At 37.2% G+C, this 14,698-nt stretch overlaps 1 protein-coding gene across 1 annotated transcript in view; it reads right to left on the bottom strand.

The window, feature by feature from the left end:
- Positions 1-14,698, bottom strand: part of ANO2 (anoctamin 2) — a 187,202-nt gene that overhangs the window by 121,898 nt on the left and 50,606 nt on the right.

Below are 14,698 nucleotides of genomic sequence, written 5' to 3'. Positions count from 1 at the left end.
AAGTAAACTAAACATAGATGAAACTCGTTGATCATTCCAAAGTACTGTTAGGAGTGATTCCAAATGTTACAAAATACCAAAAACTTCAGAGAGCTCAAGAACTCAGAAAGAAAAAATAAAAATCATTAAAATGAGACTAAATTTAGATAAAATATAACACAGTTTGAAATATATCACAAGCCAGAGAATAAGACAGAAGACTGCTGGACATAAGACAGTTACACATAGAGCACTCAGGCCACGTCATTGCATTTAAACCAATAAGGCATACATTCACTAGGTGGTGGTAGAAAGAATAAAAATAATCTTAAGATAACGTGTCTAATAAAAGAAAGACTCCTCTGAAAGGCTGGGCATAACCCCATTTTGAGATTGACTATGACTTCACTTACACTAAGAAAATTTTACCCAGGCTTAGCACTCCTGATTTAAATTATTCCTAACAGAAAATGGTTAAAATTAGATTTTTACAGGCCTGGGATTTCTGGTAACAGGGAGCAAAAAACTGACTATTCTGAAAGAAATTAATAACAAAAAGTCATGTTTGTAGAGCTGAGCTCAAGTCCATTCAGTGGCATAGGCGAAGCTGAAATTTTGTGTTCCAGAAACTGACTCTTAGGGCTAGCCTGCTCCTGCCATAGGAGAGACAGTGGGAGCACTGAAACCGATGCAGAGAGCCATGGGGCAATGTTAGAAGCCTCCACAGTCAAATTTCCAGCTCATATGAAAGAACTAATGGTTGTAACATATTTTTTTTTTCCATAACTACAGTTCCTGCTGCTCTTTTTACACCATCACAGCTACAGATAACTTCACATTCCTAGGCTCTCACACAAGAAAGTGGGCATCGTGGTCATACCTATTTCAGTGTTGCCTTACATGAGTGCCTATATTTTTTTAGGTCCAACAGACCCGGCTTATCCTTTAGGAAGGAGAAGTGCAATCCTAAAAGGGAGAACCAAACAAAAGCACTTTAATTTGATACACAGACAACATTATGTTCAGTATGATGGGATGCCATAACTTGGAGAAACAGTACAAAACAAAGGAAATTTCAAGATTCTTTTGTGAAAGGAATACAGCCACTACATCTGACATTTACAAGGTTGTCATAAGCAACAGACTGTGTGAAGTATCAAACAACATGAGTGCAATTATGACAGATTGACTTGAATGGCATTAATGTAATTAGATGTGTTATTCTTTTTCATTTCAGGAAGACAACTTGCACAAGTAAAAATGGGAATCAGCATATATCAGTTTAGTAACTCCACATTTACAACACAGCATTGATTTTAGCTTATAAAATGATAAATTTAAGTATTTCTGGTGTAAATATAATCCTAACACTGTGCAGCTACCCTATAATGTGGCACCTGCCAAGTGATTTTGGAAGTAATTTTTAATAGGTAGTTTTACTTTATTTTCAAATTTATTGTTTTTTTTTGAATGTTTCTGAGTATGAAGTGAGGAGGTATATATTGACTGAAAAACAGAAACAATCAGATGGCTTAAATATTTTCTTCAAGACTCCTGTCTGAATCAGCATACAGCAGCAAAACCCTTGGAGCAACACAGGACACCGAGAGACTCAATTTGCTCTTAGGTTTCCTACAGTTTGGGAAGTAACATGCCTTGCACTTGGCAGCAAGGAAAACATCACTAAAAATGTCCTAACAACATGGGACAATAATGAGAGGGGGGTTATTTTGATTATCTGTCTTCTTATTCCTTCCTTATTTATAGTAATGAGCAATGTGCATAGCTGTTACAGCACTCCAAAGAGGTCAAAGCAGACAAAAATTTGCCCACAATCTTAGCTGTTCTAAACTGCATGTTGTTTTAAAAAATGGCCACAAATTAGCATAGAAAGTGTTCAAGCACAAGCAGCACCCGAATAAAGACCGGCTGACCAAGCTCAATGAAGTTGGAGCTTATTACATGAGGCTTCCTCTGTAATGTTTAAATATTTCAGTGATACGTATGATCTGTAACCTATAAAGCAAATAGTTGCTATTTGCATCCATGCCAAGAGAAAGTGAGAGAAGTTCAACAACATCCTGGCAGTATGGAAAAAAGCAGTTGCCAAGAAGAAAACTGCACAATGTTCTGTGACTTAACTGTTTTGAAAAAGAAAAATAATTAAGACTGCTGTGCCCAAGCCCAGTCCGTCTATGTGCCAGAAAGTGACCTAATCTAAAGAGAAGCAATGACAGTGCTTGAAAGCATGACAAATTTAAACCTGAGTTTATCAAGCTAGCAAAACACAGGACACAGGCATGCTCCTTCATTTTTGACATGTCCTGAGACCTGATATCCCATTGCTCTGAATGGGAGTCAAACCTGTGCAAACATCCTGTAATATACCACAAAAGACCCAATTCATCTACTGCAGCCACAGCTGGATTCAGTGATTTCTGGTTCAGACCTTAAGAATACCATAAGGCAGTCTTTTTATATCCCATCTAAAAATCTCTAAAGAAATGCTTACAGGCACAGTTTTAGAAGGTTTGAAAGCAGTCCACCGCTACTCAAGTCAACAGGATCATACTTGCAAATTTCAAGGCTGTTTTCTTTTGAAGGAAGGATGCTAAATTTTCTCAGATGTGAACATGTTAGCCTCTTACATACTTGAAGCTGATAGGTCAAATCTGGGGCCCACAGCATGAGAAAGACATAGACCTATAACAGCGGGTCCAGAGGAGGGCCACAAAGATGATCAGAGGGTTGGAGTACCTCTTCTATGAAGAAAGACTGAGAAAATTGAGTCTAGAGAAGAGAAGTCTGCAGGGAGACCTTTAAACAGTCTTCTAGTATGTAAAGAAGGCTTACAGGAAAGACAGGAAAAAATTCTTTATCAGGGAGTGTAGTGATAAGCCAAGGAGTAATGGTTTTAAACTACGAAGTTGTAGCTTTCATTTGGATATAAGGAAGAAGTTATTCACTGTGAGGGTGGTGAGGCACTGGAATAGATTGCCCAGAGCACCTGTGGAGGGGTTGCCAGGTTGGCTGGGGCTTTGAGCAACCTGGTCTAGTGGAAGCTGTCCCTACCCATGGCAGGGGAGTTGGAATTAGATGATTTTTAAGGTCCCTTCCAATGCAAATCATTCTATGATTCTGATTCCACGATTCCCTATCTGCAGCTTTCTTTTCTTTTTCAATGTGATCACAGTGCTTTCATGTACTCCATTATCATACCAAACTATAAAGATTAAAAGGACTAAACCGATAATAATGTCACATAACTTAGCAAGATTTGCTTTTAATTTGCCTTCAGCTACACAAATACTGTTTTGCTCTGAAAAAAATCGTTACAGCTAATGCTATGCATCAGATTTGGCATTACAGCAATACTTATTTGGAAGCAGTGTCAAACACTTCACAGTTTTGTAGAAAATGCTGCTCAAAATATTCAAAGAATGTGTTCTAGATGTTCAGTGGGAAAGTTGTTTCTGGCTTGTTATGGTTATTTTTAAGACCTCTGTCTTAACCTCTGTCAATGCCTGTAAAGACCAAAATTCAGGCTTATTATAACCACATTTATCTTCGGATGCCTACGCCCTCTGCATTGTATAAGTTTTATTTCTACATTAGTTGTATTCTAAAGTAGAGATGTGTCCTTTTATATACACATACACAATAAGGTCAGTAGTTCTCATTTAAAGCAAGGGACAAATGATTTTGATTATGAGTGTGGACTGCTCCTATCAGAAGTAACAGTCAAACATTTTGTTCTGTACATTCTAAGGTGAATTTTTTTGTGTTTCACTTCAGAAAACCTAACCTTTTGAATGCTGGTCAAATGGCCACCTACCAAGTACTAAGTTCTCTTGAGCAAGAGTTATGTCTCCAACTAATGATTCAGCCAAATCCTCCATAATTCCTTCAGAAGATGAACAAAAGTTTCAGTTTCTCCCAACATCCCAAGATCAAGCAAATAATCAGAAACTATACTGATAAAGCCCAAAACAAAACAATAACAACAACAGAACTACAGAAAATATATTCCCTCTCATGCCAGAAATATAATAAGAAGTGCTGGAAAGAGTGCAGTGAAAATGTTTACTCAATTCCCCCTGCTTAGCCCATATATTTGAACGAGACTGCAATGCACTTCTTTCTGTCTGGCTGCCAAACTAACATCAAAAAAAGTAACTGATAATTAAACTTTTTGCTTGCATGCTGGTCACTACTTTCATGCCAAGCTGTGCAATTTATAAATAGACTAATACTTGGGGAGGGGGAAAGAAAGAGAGAAGAGAAAAACCCTGAGTTTTTAACTCTTCAAAAAAGTGTGGGATACCTGGATTGTGCATGACACACACTTGAAAAAACTCTGGAGTCATTCAGAAACAAAGTTTAAAAAGCAGGAAAATGTGCTATAGACACTATTTCACCTAACTGGGAAATTAGCTCAAAGTTTTTCAGTTTTTTAATTTCCATACCCTATTCTAGGCCAACAGTTATTTCATTTTTGCCACGACTCATTCACTAGCCTCTCCACTGAGTCAATATTTAATATGCAAAACTAAACTGTTTTACAATTATTTATTGGGTAAATTATCAAAAGGCACATGTGCTACTTATGCCTTCAAATAAGCCTATTCACAAAAATAGTGCCTAGAATTCTGATGAGTCTGCACATGGGAGAAAGGACAGGTGGTCTTTTCAAAGTAAGGTTTCATGTCAAAAATTTCTGCTATCAGAGCTAGTTTAAAAGCTTTTTTCACAACTCCAGCTTCCTCATGCCCTCTCTGACCCACAGCTAACCTTCTCAGTTGTGCTGATGCATTACAAAGTTGAGTATTGTTAAAAAAAAAAAGACAAGCAAAACCCAAAAAGGCCATATCCACCTCTTCATCAAGCCAGTTCATAGTGTAGGCCTATGGACATCTGTAAAAGACCACTGAAGAAAATAATAGCCTGTGGCAAAGGGTTGGGAACACAATGAACTCCTTTAATGGACTTGGTCAAGAGAAGAAAATCGACCTTTAAAGTGAAGGTAGAACAATGATTACCCATACAAACACTATTTTCTAGTCAATATTAATCTCAGAACACAGGAGATTTTACATTATTATTGAGATAATAGTTCCCAGCACATTGATGTTTCCACCTGAGGTTTTGAAAACTGTACATTCATTTCAGAAACACTGCTGAAGTATAGATAAAACTCCAGTAACTGTAACAGAATCAGAAACAAGACAAAACATCTCTGTGTACCTCACTATTTCACTCCAGGTAGTTACCTATGTACAGATTTTTCTGGATGTGACATTTTTCTCCACTTGAAAACTTTCTCAGGGCAAGATTCAAGCACTTATTGCAACCATGTGGGCCACCTGGGTGGAATTACCCGTCAGCAGCAGCACTGAGGCTGCTGTGTATCCAGAGATCCCAGAGATTTCTACCATGTATGTGCCTGACAGCATATATGCACATATTTTGTCCAGACAGTCCCAGGCAGAAATACATTAGTGTTTAATTCAGATATACAGAGACTGCACTAAATGGAGCAAGATGGAAGCCAAGAGAGTCTCCTGGCAGAAAGCAATCCCCCTTGGAACAACTTGCCAGTAGACCGAGAAACATTTGTATTAAAATTTTAAGAGAAGAAAAAAAACAATGAGAGAACTTCAGCTAAATTATAAGGCAGCTGAGTCTCAGGCAACGAAAATAAATACTGTAGAAAATACAAATTGTTCAATATACAGAAAACAATGAAAGGAGCCTCTTTCCAAGGTAAGAGCACACGGTGTTGCTTAAGCTGGAGATAAAGCTCAAGACTGTCCAGTAAGGAGTGAAAATGAAGGTGAAAATAGTTGATAAACAGTGCAAGAGCCCTGGATCAAACCCCAAAAGCTATCTCTAATATTAATGTTTGTGTATGCATCTACAAATATTCACCATTCATTTTGGAATACTTGGTGCCATTGGTAAGACATGGAAACAAGTTAAGAGCCAAGACATGGCTTTTGATTTCTACAAAAGGCTTCCTATCTTGTATATCTTCTCTTGCAAGTAATTCACTAAATCATCTCCAGTGATTCCTGAGTGAGAGTTTTTACCAAATACCGAAGCTATGATTCTTTTCACCTGAAAGTAGAATGAAAAAGGATGCCGCAAGAGCCGTTTAATGAAGTTAACATTTAATTACAGTTCTCGTTTGAAGCCATTATTTAAAAAATATTTTCTGTTTCCTCCAAATGGTACCTGAAGCCTGGAGACAAACCTGACTAAATTGCAGATTCTACCAGACAGCTATATTTTCTTATACGGCACTGTGAAATATGTTTTGTGATCCATTATAGGATGAAAAATAAAACAAACAAACAAACAAAAAAGACAAAATATTGGAACTACTTAGAGAGCAGACATTTTGAAATTACTGAAATTAACTGTAACATTACGCTTTCCCCCAGTCTCTTGGCTTTTCAGAAATAATCACTATTCAAAACAGTAAAAGGTTACTGTTTAGGGAGAAGAAAGGTGATTTCTATACAGGAAGGCAATTGTTCAGTTCTCAAATTCTGATGTTTTGAAAATAACCAGGAAAAGTGTATAGAACAAAAATGCAGGATTCAGGTATTAACAGCAATTTAAAATAGCAAAAGATCAAACCTTAGCCTGTAAAGAAATAAAACCAAGCCAAGCCACTCACAGAGCTTTGCAGATTTACAATCGTTATTGCTCCCATTCCAAGAAATTTTCATAATACAGCTGAGAGAGCATAGTTTGTGGTGATGGATTATAAACTGTAAAAACCCATTGGCTACAGACTGTAATTCCAAGAACAATAGAAGCATAGTAATTATACATGTACTGTGACTGAGACAGAAGTCAAGGCTGACTACCTACTAATTGTGTAAGCAAGCAACATGGTGCTGGTTAGTCAGAAGCATTGTAACTGAGTTCCCCATTTGTTACAGGAGAATACAAAGCTTCAGTGCTTCCACAGAGCTTTTTTGGACTTCTGAATGTCCTTTGTTGAGTGTTCCTTACGCCTAGAGACTTTTTACTGGAAAGCTACACATGAAGAGAATGTGATATGCAGTAACATAAAAAAAAGAGATAAGCCATAAACAGCTTTTTTTGTGTGCAGTAGTAGCAGTCCTTAACTTTATGCAGTGTTTGAAAGGATTAAGTGTCTGTTTACATTATTCTGTGGATGTCTGGATTTGTCTGTCATGTTTTTTGCCTGCAAAAGCTCTACATGTCTGAGACTATGCTATGCAGCATTTACTTAAGACAGACACTTTTAGCAAGAGCAGTAATGCAGTGTATACCCCAACACTCAGTTTTGAGAACTCATGTAAGACAACCTATGAACACTCAGTCTGTCTCCTGATAAATCAGTCAAGACCTGACAAATCAGTCAGAAATGTCACTAGCCGTCCAAATCTGGCAAACATAAAATCCACAACAGGTAGCCTAGCTACCTGAGGCTGAGTCAACACTATAGTGAATCAGTAAAAGTTACCTATGGGGAAGGGAGTACAGTTTCACTACAGAAACATTTCAGCCCACCAAGTGAGGTTGTATGTAAGAAATAAATTTATTCAGTTATACATACCACTTTTTTTTTTTTTTTCTCTAAAAATAAACTCTACAAGCTCCCACAAATAAGGAGTAATCTATATAATATGATATACAGAATCAGCCCCTTTTTTAGACTGGCAGGGAGGTTACCTAACCTTTCTTCCCTGACACATTTGCTAAGGTTTATACTCAGAACAAGTACAAGGTCACTGATATTCTATCAGTTTGCTAATCTTTAGTACTCTCCAGGTAATTTCCATGATTTTTATATCATCTAGGTTAACACAGTTTGAAGCTCAGATACTGACTTCTTTTTCATAAATAAATTTAATTTATAATATGTAATATTTCATGAAAGCTTTCTTGCTCTTCAGATTCATATAGGTAGGCCTCATTAGAGCCTCTGAATTAATTTAATGCATTTGCTTTAGATGGCACTATAAATATGACTACTGTCAGACAGAGAACATCTAATGGCTAAAACATAGATGTATAATTTTCCAAAAAAGAAAAGTATAATTAATCATTTGTTAGCCATGTTCTTATTGGATAACTTGAGGCAGTCATTCTTAAGACTTTCCTCTTGCAGGTTTGAGACAATAAGAGAGTTATAGAACTTTATTTTTTAAATTAAAATTTAGACTGACAGTCCTCAAGACTTCTGAGACTATGACAAATAGGAAAGAAAAAAAAAAGACATTCAAATGCACCCTGCAAGAGTAATTAAATGCATACAAGATTTTTTGCTCATTATTTTTTCAGCATTTTAACTGCAACTATTCAACCAAGACTACACAATAATAGTCATCACCTGTTCCATATTGCATTAAAGATATTTGATTTCTGTTCTCTGTGATAACTGTAGAAGTTCAAATATTTCTCATGTTGGAAACCTTCCTTATGTTGGTCTTTTCAGGTAGTAATTGTTGCACAGTGCCCAGTCTTAATCTTGTATCTTGTTTCTGTCAACTGTTGGAAACAGGTTACTGAATCAAACAAAGATATGGTCTGTTCTAATGAAGCTTTTGTACAGACAGTTGGATATCTCATATAAAAAAAGTCTTAATACAGGGGTATACCTTTAAACCAAATGAAAAGGGTTGGTCTTAAACCCTGCTTGGTGCTCAAGAAGTCAGAAAAAGACCTCCTCTCATCCAACATCCCATAGCCAAAAATTCCTACTGTGATTAAGGTGTCAAGAGAGTTTTAAAAGAAAGGTAAGCAGAAATGCTACCACTCAACTGCTGTTTTGTTCTCCTTGCAGTTCTCAGACATATTCACTTCTAGATGCTTGCCAATAATTTTAAGCTCGGATACATAAATGTGTAGGATTTGCTCTTTTGTTTCCAAATGTACCTGCTACCTCTGGCTTTTACTTCTCCAATTTAAAAGAACAAACCTTTGTTTCCTGTGAAGTACACTGATGTCAACTCTAAAGATAACACTTGAATTAGGGCCTATCACTTAATTCCATTAAGAAATATGCTTCTTGCTTTGAAGTTAAGACATCATATAGGCACTAAGCAACTAATTCTGAGACAGTTCTGCACACAGACAAAACAGACTTCTAGCTGCTTACAAAACTGCACAATCCAAGAGGGAGGCACGAGGAAGCTGCACAGCAATATCTTCAGCCTTCAGAGTCATCCTTTGTGTAAATCCTGATGTAGATGTACACATCTTCTGCTGAATCTGGTTTTTGAAAATCCCATGGATGAAATGAGGAATTGGGTGGTAAGAAGGATCTTCATGCTCAGAAAGTAACCTGAAGCCTGGGAATTAAGTTTATCAGAAAGTGGGGATCTGGTTTTCCTCAATATTGCAATACAAGCTTACTAGTTTGAAATTCCATCTCACATACAAGCACCAATAAATAAGACCAAGCTCCTGCCAAAACAGACAGAGAACCACTTCCTACAGGACTTGTGAAGACTCAGAAATGCAGAGCTGTATGTAAATCGTTTCAATCCATTCACAGGCCTGTACGCAGCAGAATAATGGAAGACAAATTCTTCAGTGATTTATGTGTCATGAGCAGAAACTCTCTACTTTGCAAATAACACAGACTGGAGCACTTGTGTGAACCCTGTGATGAGAATTTCCAAGGATGGAGGGGAAAGTCCCTACAACTGCTGATAAATGTGCCCTTGCATCAAGCATCTAACAAGCAGTCCGTTTAATGGGTATATGATATGACAAAAAAGTCCATTCATAAATAAAACAAGTTCATGAGTGTTAAAGAGATCACACAGGCATCAGAAATGGGAGGTCATGAGGGGTAATGAGGTCACAGACACTAGAAAGGGGAAAGAATTATAATGGTGGAGAAAGTGTTCCTTTCTCAATACCCAGAAATCTGCTACAGGTTCCCATCTGCTTCTCACTTCCTCTAGGAAGGTCTCTGCTGGTAAAAACTGGCACAAAGGACAAAATGAAGGCTGAGTGGATGCTGGCATAGTATTTCCTGCTGTACATAGTGCTGAAATGATGATGAACTGCAAGGTGAACACAACCTATGGTGGGAATAAATCTTTGTTGTAGAGTTCCTTGGAACTATAAAAAGATGTTGAAGTTGAGGGCAAGAGGGCAAGAGCAAGAAGATGTGCTCAGATTATTGCTTCAGGTACATTCTCAGTAGAGGTTTGGAAAGGAGATGGATGAGCTACTGCCAAAATTACTGGTAGAATTCATGGGCATTCTTGTACTTAATGCTATGTTTGTTCAATTTCTGCACTTTCCCAAGCTTAAAGCCACATTCTCCTCTTTTTCCTAATAAAGAATTCCTTATATATAGCTCCAGCATCTTTGTGAATGTTGGAGATACATCTGCTGAAGACAGTCAGGGAAGACTTGCATGGTGTTCATATATTTCTGTATGAGAATGGAGTTATTTATCAAGAACTTTTTTTTTTTTTTTTACTCTCATTACACACCTGGCAAAAGGGAACCTTCTCCAGGATCCCATGCATCTGTGCTGTGTCAGAAAAATCCTACAGTAATTTACCAGACTAAGCAGAACACCCTAACAACACCCTAAAAACACTGATGACTACTGCCAGAAAAGAAAGCAAGCTCCCCTCTCCTTCAAAGGGAAAGAAACCCCCCCAGAAAACGAGGAGCACCCCATTGGCACCCAGTGAAGAAAAGAGACTATAAAAGAATCAAGGAGCATGATAGTTTTCCACTAGCTGATGCATGATAGTTTTCCACTGAAAACGCATTTCTGTTAAATAAGCAATCAAACTGACAGGTAGAGAAAAGCTCAGAATTTTAATAGTGTGCAGACCACATGCTATAAATGATTTGTTATTCAGAAGGTGGAAAATAACCACCTGATCCAACAGTTGCTTCAGCAGAGAGAACAGTTCATAACATAACTATTCCTCAGGCATTAGCAACTGAGTAATACCCTGCCTAGCTACCATGGTGTTCTCTTTTCTCCTTATGGGAGCTAGTGGTAGGCATATGACCCTTGCAGAAGGAGGGTGTGAGATGCTCACTACTTTCAGTCTGCTGATTGTATATATAAGGCAGGCCTCAATGTTCTCTGCTTTGAAACCTGGCTTTTAGAAAATATATAATATATATAAATATATATAAATATATAAATAATATATAAATATATATATATATATTTATATATATATTTATATATATTTATATATATATATATATAATATATAAATATATAAATATATAAATATATATAAATATATATAAAAATATATAAATATTGGCTGAAGATCTGGGAAGTGTAAGACTGACCTGCTGGGTCAACCAGCTCACCAGTGAGTTATACATGCATCACTCTCCCAAGATATTAGTCTGGACTGATTAGGCTTAGCTTTAAGGTAAGCATTGGAAAACGTTGTTCAATCCCAATCTGAGATAACTTCATATCAAAGGTTGCTTTCTACCAAAGTGGTTACATTGCATAAAAAGTAAAGATTGGACATTTGGTTAGGTTAATTCACAATGATAACAGAAGGGTGACAGGGAAGCAGAGCAAGGAAAATATACAGGAAAAATTGAACTTTGAGGTTAAATAGCCACAAAGTTAGCACAATGACTGAGCAACATTTAAGTGTACCTCTGGAATTAATGAATGCACCACAGACCTTTAATTTCAAGTTCCTGCAGTTCCAGGCTGTATGTGGAAAGATGTGTTCTGTCTCTAGAGATGCAGATGTGGCTACAAAGAGCTGTGGTGAAAGAAGCAGTGATTTGGTAATGTATTGACCAGAACAGTTGGCCACAGTTAGGGGAATGCTGTATAAGGGATAGATCTTAATTACACTTCTGCAAGTAGCAAATATTTATCTCTAAGAAAATAAAACCACTATTTCTGCAGAGCTCCCTTCTTTATTTTATCACTCCTTTAAAACTACTCTATTCTAAGTAGGGCAAGCAGATATACCCATTTTGTTTTTTGTGGTGAAAATTGACGAAAGAATTAAGAAGGAAAATAAGCAAAATGGTAAAATCACTTTTGGAGTCCAATTGCTTACACTGAACACCACTACACAGGCCCCAAGACAGTGGAAATGAATGCAACGGTATTCAGAACTGAGACAAACAAGCTTCTGAATATCATAGGTCTGTCATTGCTTAAAAAAAAAAAAAAAAAAAAAAAAGTCAGGGAGAGAAAGCTATTGGCTGCCACGCTTTAATAAGACAGCATTCAAATGCATGAACAGAGGGGAACAGATGACTGTTCTGTCAAGAGCTAGTTCAAAATGTACATACTGCAGTGAAGTCCCAGAATTCATTACAAATAAAGTTAAAACAATTTTCCATACAAAAGAAACACATAGTTTAAAATAGGAAAGAAGAGATATACTAGGCAGAGAGTTTGAGTAACAAAATTCCCAGGTTTTGATTTACATGCTGTATTCTATAAATAATATTTTGTCCAACACACTTTCCCACTAACTCCTGCAAAAAGAGTTATCATATACATGATCTTAATCTTTACAATGACCATGTCTTCCCACTTTTAGGCTTTACATCATGATAAGTATATACAGGCACTTGGAGCTTTGAAAGTAATCGTGTAATAGATAATGTAGGCTCTTAGATATAAAGAAGTTAGATGAAGTCTGAGCAATAGGAAATAGAAATGAAAACATGAAAAATAGGATGGGTTTGAAGAAGCTGATGAGCTGGGATCTTAAAGAACTAATATTTGAAAAAGCTCCACCACAATTAAAAATACAGCTAGCTGTGCTTGACTTGACACCTTCAAGGGCAGAGAGGCCTTGCAGAGAGATTTTGACGGACTAGAGGACTGGGCAATCACCAAGTATGAAGTTTAACAAGAGCAAGTGCCAGATCCTGCACCTGGGATGGGGCAATCCTGGCTGAACGCACAGACAAGCGGGTGAGAGGATGGAGACCAGCCCTGTGGAAAGAGATCTGGAGATTCTGGTCAATCACAAGTTGAATATGAGTCAACAGTGTGTTTTGACAGCTGAAAGGGCCAACCGTACCTTGGGGTGCATCAAGCACAACATTGCTAGCCAGTTGAGTGAAGTGATTGTCCTGCTCTGCTCTGCATTGGTCCAGCCTCACCATAAGTACTATGTGTAGTTTGGGGCACCACAATATAAGAAGGATATAAAACTATTAGAGAGTGTCCAAAGGAGACCAACAAAGATGGTGAAGGGTCTCGAGAGCAAGACATATGAAGAGTGGATGAAGTCACTTGGATTGTTCAGCTTAGAGAAGAGGAGACTGAGGGGTAACCTTATAGACAACCTACAGATTCCTCATAAGGGGGAGTGGAGAGGCAAGCACTGATCTGTTCTCTCTGGTGACCAGTGAGAGGACACAAAGGAAAGTTCAGGTTGGATGTTAGAAAAGGTTCCTTGCTGAGTGGGTGATCTGGCACTGGAACAGGCTCTGCAGGGAAGTGGTCATGGCACCAAGCATGCTGGAGTTGAAGAAGCATTTGGACAACACTCTAAGATTTTGGTTAAATTAAGTTGTTTTGCTGTAGAATAGAAATATGTAAAACCCGCTGTGTTCTCAACTGGTGAAGCCCTCCTCATTTGCCATTGCATTTAGAATAGAAATCTTGATTTAGGATACAAAATTACTTTCTCCTTGTACCCCAAAGAGGTGCATAAAAACAGAGCAAAATACTTCTACTGATAAAGACACAGGAGTGAATGGAACTCTTAGTAAATGCTAAAATGCCCCCCCTTTTCTTCTTTTCTTTTCTTTTCTTTTCTTTTCTTTTCTTTTCTTTTCTTTTCTTTTCTTTTCTTTTCTTTTCTTTTCTTTTCTTTTCTTTTCTTTTCTTTTCTTTTCTTTTTTTTCTTCTTTTCTATTTCCTTTTCTTTTCTTTTCTTCTTTTCTTTTCTTTTCTCTTTTCTTTTCTTTTCTTTTCTCTTTTCTTTTCTTTTCTCTTTTCTTTTCTTTTCTTTTCTTTTCTTTTCTTTTCTTTTCTTTTCTTTTTTCTTTTCTTTTTTCTTTTCTTTTCTTTTTTCTCTTCTCTTCTCTTCTCTTCTCTTCTCTTCTCTTCTCTTCTCTTCTCTTCTCTTCTCTTCTCTTCTCTTCTCTTCTCTTCTCTTCTCTTCTCTTCTCTTCTCTTCTCTTCTTCCCTTCCCTTCCCTTCCCTTCCCTTCCCTTCCCTTCCCTTCCCTTCCCTTCCCTTCCCTTCCCTTCCCTTCCCTTCAGCAGAGCAGAGACTCTGACACAGCAGTATGGAGAGGTCTTCACTTACACACTGAGCAGTTTGCTAGGCCTTCTAGTGAAGAATCAAAGATGGTAAAAGATGGCTAAAGCAGTTGCTGACTTTCAGCTCTTTCTGATTCAGTTAAGTGAAATTGGGAAATAAGTAAGCAACTGGTGCTATAGAATATTAAACTTTTGCAGTCCTGAGGCAGAGTTAAATGATTAGCTTTCTTAATGCTAAGAATGTAGGTGGAAAATGATGAACAATGTGAAGATCCAGCAACATACCAAGGAACAGTTTAAAGATTCAGCACTATACAAATGTGAAAAATTCATTTCAGACATCATGAAGGGAAAGAACTCCTAGTTTTTAGTATTATTTAATTCTAAAGTCATTTTGGGAAGAAAGAAAGAAAAAAAACAAACTTTTCTTGAGTCATTTAGGCATTTTTTTTGAAGTTTCTGAATTCATTTTTTTAAT

This window comes from Cygnus olor, chromosome 1, assembly GCF_009769625.2.
Source record: "Cygnus olor isolate bCygOlo1 chromosome 1, bCygOlo1.pri.v2, whole genome shotgun sequence".
NCBI lineage: Eukaryota > Metazoa > Chordata > Aves > Anseriformes > Anatidae > Cygnus > Cygnus olor.
Note: the sequence above shows the minus strand (reverse complement) of the source record. Positions and strands in the feature narration are given on the sequence as shown.